The following is a 6,104-nucleotide window of genomic DNA, read 5'->3' on the forward strand; positions in this document are numbered from 1 at the left end:
GATATATCTAGTTTGTCTTCTTTTCTTTTGCCAAGAGGTTGTCAGTTTTTATTTGACTTCTTACACCACCGTGTATCATCAGTACAGCGGAAGTAGGTACTAACCAAGCGGACATGATCGATATTGACCTTACACGGTAACGAAAATCTTGGTTTTGCTTTATCAATATTAAATGTACATTTCTCAACATTTGAAATTCCAAAGTAATTTTCGCATCGACTTTTTCCTATCTGTAAAACAACTTTGATATTCTTATAAGAACAATTAACCTGTTTATGTGCAAATAGTTGTGAATGTCAACACTAACTTTCAATTTCGATACAGTTGTCGAGACATTTACATGTTTTATCTGAAAGAAAGCTAATACAGGGCAAAAGTAATACATGTAGTTAAAAATCATACACCTACCTGTGATTACCCATTCCTTATAACTTTTTGGGGTAATAAATAAGTATTAAAATAACGTTTTACTGTACGGTGTACAGCAACTTAACTATGCACCGTACAGAAGGATGTATGTTGTCAACTAAACACCGTACACAACTCTCTTTTTGGATTAAAATATTGAAAAATAACATATGTATAAATTGAGTATGAAAGATTTCAATGCCGATTATTAAAACAGCTATACTTATTACACACACACAGTGGCCTTCTTTCAGAAAAAGAGTTGCAATGAATATAGAATTATATCGGATGAAACGAGCGCCAACTTCTTTGACAAGTATTTGCACCTATTTTTAGTAATCGTTTTTGTTTTGGGAAAATAATGAAACATCTCTTATCATCAACCTACGACCAAATCATTTCTTAAAACAACAATTATGTTTAGATTGAAATACACATTGGTATGATGTGAACAAAACACAGATTTTCGTTACCGTGTAAGGTCAAAATCGCTCTACTATGTAAGGTCAAAATCGCTCACGCCCGCTTGGTTAGTACCTATATCCGCTGTACGATGATACACGGTATGCACGTTACAATGGTATCTTCCGCTTTTTTTTTAATTCTTATTCTGGGTTTTCTTACTAAACGGGAGATACTCGATTTTGAACTTCATTCCTTGTCAAGTTTTTAATGCATTGAATTACCACTAATTATGTAACGTCAATATAGAAAAAAAATAGAAAAATAAAATCCTATCTCAAAAATGAACGACTTCAAATTGTCGTTGCAAAGTTTCATTTCGTAATAAACTGATCGTGTTTACTATTAATTTTATTATAAAAACTTGTTACAGAATAGGTGTCCAGAAGAAATATAAAAAATTGTTTGTATGTATCATTATTTGTATTTATGAGCTTTTCTTGAAATTGCAATAAGTCATCTTGTATTATGTCCACTTTGTTTTAAATCGCAATAATATATAAATCGAGCAAACTTAAGGTTTTTCGAATTGCCGCGATGATAATCGGGTTTTCGTTAAGTAAGTATAATGCAAAAAAATCTCTATCGGTTCTTCCCTACACAAATGTGTCCGTCACGTTTCAGGAACCTTAATTGTTTTTCTATTTATTTATTTATTTTGCTATTTTCTTGGAATTTTGTTTGAATGCAGATCTTCGACTTTCCCTACATGCTATAATTTACTTGTCAAAGTACCAATGATATTATTTATCCTGCAATCAGCTAGGTATTGTACAAATAACAAATAACAAGTACACAAATAAATGGTTGCTTTCATGTGTACAGAACATGTACAAATAAGGTCTGTTAACCGCTTCAATGTTGAGCCATGATATCGGTAATATGGATTTTTCTCTATGGGTAACATTTTGGGGTCCTCTTCGCGGTCCGCGTTTCGGTTATGTCGATTTCTTTCGAAAATTAGAGGCAAACAACTAATGATCAAGTGCCAGGTGTAAAATGCAGAATAAAAACAATCTAAATTAAAAACCAATTGTTCAGAGAACCATTGATGGTCTTTCCACCAGTTAAGACCTTTTTTTATATGAAAATATTAAAATTTGGTTTTAAATGTCAATTTTAGCGTCAAATGACAGCTTATTGAACGCTGATTCCAAAAATATATGGTTTCTATACAAAAAGATATCAATAAGGGAGTTCATATTTTACTTCCGGTTTGAAATATGTTATTTCCGGTAATTTTTTATTGTTTACTTGACACTGATTCCAAACATAAATGGCTCTATATACTTTTTCATTAATTAAGTACAAAATATAGCTACTTCCGGTTTACAAAAGGTCACTTACGGTTGTCTTTTTCTAGATCACATTGCTTGCAACCTACCATGTCTTGATCATGTATACATATGAGGTAAAAGCAAAGGTCAAAATCTAGAACGTTACATTTACCTATGACCTTGAGCTCAATTTCGAGGTCATCAACCAAGGACCTCAAATCAAAAGACTCTAGGCCTCTACTATATATTGTTCATGAGTTGTATTATCTTACAACTTATATTAGATATAAAAGGGGGCAAAACTGGCATTAAATGTCTACGTACCCTTTCGACCTAAATTTACATGTTACGACATGTCGCAACTAACAATTAAATAAAAATAATTTGTCGATAAGTTATACGGCTTTTGAAAATAAGTGAAAATAAGCCAAAATCAAAATTTATAATATGACCTTGAGTTTGACCTTGACCTTATTTTCATTTTTTTGGACCAATGATCTCAAATCAAAAGACCCTAGGTCTCTATCACTTATGGTTTACCAGTTAGAAATGCATATTCTTATATCAAATATAAAAGGGGGGATAACTTTCATATGGAATCTATATATGGCTTCGGTCAAAATAAAACAGAACATCCTGAGGATATACATGTAACGAGCAATTTGGAAAAATTATTTTTTCGGTTTCTTATATGGTTGCGAAGCCTTAGAGATAACAAGGAAAACAGTGTTCGGGGAGATAACTCTTATTTGAGAAAGTATTCGGTTAAGCAGAGTTGGTTTCAAAAGCGTATAAACTGTTCGATATCATATTCCAAAAATCTAAGCGACATCTTGTGAAACAAAAAAACAGCGAAGGAAAAAAATTAGGCGGAAGAAAAAAAAATAATCAGAAGAAATCCAATAGGTCTTTCCACGGAAAAGTGGAAAGACCTAATAAACGTACAATGTCGGAAATATAAAATGTAAATCGGTAGAAAACTTATTTCAAACGGGATAGCACATCCTCATTTTTACGGAAATGTTGTTAACTGTGCCCGGAAATTTAGAAATGATCCTTGTAAACTTATCGCTCCTTTAAATAAACTTATTCTAACAGGTTACAAATTCAACACTGTAATAAGATCATTGAATATTGTTTTTATTGGTATAAATATTAATTTTGTTATCAGTAAATTAAAAGCAAACTAAATATTTCTAGTATGTTATATACATATACACATCAATGAATCTACAATCTGTCGATACCTGCAACTTGGCATTGCACAAGGTCAAGTTTTTCTCCGACTGTTTATGACGTCTTTACACTAAATCCATTCGATGTTGGATGTGTACGGATTGATTGTTTAGTGTTAGATGCATGATTTTTTTATTAGTTGTTAGTGGCTTTGAACTAGCTGTCAGATAATTGCGAGTACTCTCAGATCTGTTCCTAGTGTCAATTTGTTGTCGGGATGTACAAGTATTCGCCCACTGTGGCACCGTTAAAGTCCACAATTCCTCTAAAGTCCACAACACCGCTAAAGTCCACAACAATTTTCCGCTAAAGTCCACAACGCCGCTTAAGTCCACAAACTTTCCGCTAAAGTCCACAAAATGACCTCCGCTAAAGTCCACAAGAAAACGCCGTTAAAGTCCACAATAACAAGCTCCGCTAAAGTCCACAAAAAAGCACCGTTAAAGTCCAAACATTTGTTTTTTTATTATTAAAAGATCCATTCGCTGGTTTTTTACTCCCAATAGTATATATATCTAATAAAAAGCATGAACCCTTGTTTTTTCAAAGTATTTCTTACGAAAGCGTATTAGGGACATAGTAAACATAAAATGTGTAATGAAATATTTTTCAAAGTCGAAATTTTGACATTCCGAATTTTCTCAAACGTAAAATTCGACTTTTCTCAAACTCAAAATTTCGACTTTACTTCAAACTCAAAAAATTACTTTCTTAAACTCCAAATTTTGACTTTTCTTATGATGCGTTTACACGTAATTCGCTTTACTGTCCGAACGTCGTTAACTTTATAATTCGTATCAACAAAAACGGATTTCTAAGGCGAATTGGTTTGTGCGAATTAGACAATTCAAATCAATTCGAATTAAAAAGGAAGAGTGTGTGAACACGATTAGCGAATTCGATTGGCCTTCGATTCGAATCAAATGTACGTGTGGACAAGGCATTAAACTCAACATATCGACTTTTTTAAAACAAAAACAAAAACAAATTAAAACTGAAAATTTCGTCGTTTCCTCACTATTTAAACATAGGCTGTTAGTAATCAAACACAGCTACTAGTATTACAATTTTAGGAGGAGAAGACAAGGACGCAAATTAAAAAGCAACCGAGGATCCACACATTTTAGGCAATTTATTTTCAGAAATTCGTTTGGTTCTACAAAAATATGATAAGTATAATCATTTTATATTGAAGAGTTTCATTCGGAAAGAACATGCATGTTGACAGAAATTTTTAGTTTGAATAAATTTCAAGATTTAAGAATGTTAAAGTTTCAAGTTAAAGTCAAAATTTCGAGATTTGAATAGTTAAAACTTCGAGTTAAAGTCGAAATTTACAGATTTGAAATGCCAAAATTTCGACTTTGAAAAAAGAAGTTCACTGCTAATTTTATTTCTACTATATATTAAAAGAAGTTCTGGTATTATTGCCAATGAGACGGCCTTATTATGTCCCTTATGTGGGGCCTTAAACTAACGGCCTTACTATGTCCCTTATGCGGAGTTCACACATTGCCGATTATTGCTCCCGTTTGAGACCAAACAGCGATACGACACGAAAAGTGAAAAAGTCGGATTACTATCCTCAATTATCTCGAATGTTCTATCATTATCTGAACAAAGTCGTATAAGTTCGTTACAGATTCCTACGGGTCGGGAAGGGTCCAAATAGTTCGGCGAAGCACCCCGACAATTATGTGCGTCCCGTAACATTCGGGGAAACTCAGCCGATTTTGTCTAGTCGGATTATAGTCGTGCTTGTGTCGTAGCAGATTATGCTGTATCGGATCAAAATCCTAACAATGTTCTGTGTATTCTTAACGGTGTCCTGTGGAACGGGAATGATCTTGAGAAATTTTTCATTGCTGTTTTTCTGCCGATTAAGTCAAGATTCGATCCAGATCTTGTCGATTGCGAAACGTTTTTGCCTAAACCGTTCGGGAACAGTCCCGTTATTAATATGAAATTCGTCAATGATACCCACGTCAGAGTCCCGACAATTACAAAATACAATACGACTGAGACCAGACAAAGCCGTTTGCAATGCGATAGAGCGGACCGTGGTAGGATTACTTTCCGACAGTACATGATCATCTCGAGTATGCCGACAGTTTTCCAACAGATAACTTCCGTCAGCGTCGGTTCACTGTCCTATTATTGTCTGAACGCAGTCGTTTTAGTTCGTAACAGATTCCTACTGGTCGGGAAGGGTCCGAATAGTTCGGCAAAGCACCCCGACAGTTAGGTGCGTCCCGTAACATTCGGGGAAACTCAGCCGATTTTGTCTAGTCGGATTACAATCGTGCCTATGTCGTGCTATATCGGATTGAGTTCCTTGATACGGTTGAATATCGAAGCTTCCTGAACAATATCTGACTGTTGTCGTGATTAAATTATTTGTTTTACAAATTTTAATTAAGGTTTGAATTTCCATCCACGATTCACAGGATCTTGATTTTGACAAATTTTAATCGGGAATGGTCCTGTCAAACTGAGACGGCAGTAAAAAACGTTAATGTGTGACCCAAGCTAAAGCCCCAGTCCCACTAGACCACGATTGCACCATGCTCATCTCATCTGAAAAAAATCAGAACGTGGTGAGGTCGCGGTATGAGCATGATTAATATCGCACTACGATCTGTGAAAAAAAATGCAAATTTTGATGATCGTAGTACGATCGTGTAGATCGCAGGAAGGTCGTATCACGGTCGTGGTGAGGTC

The sequence above is a fragment of the Mytilus edulis genome, chromosome 6 (assembly GCF_963676685.1).
Source record: "Mytilus edulis chromosome 6, xbMytEdul2.2, whole genome shotgun sequence".
Classification (NCBI taxonomy): Eukaryota; Metazoa; Mollusca; class Bivalvia; order Mytilida; family Mytilidae; genus Mytilus; species Mytilus edulis.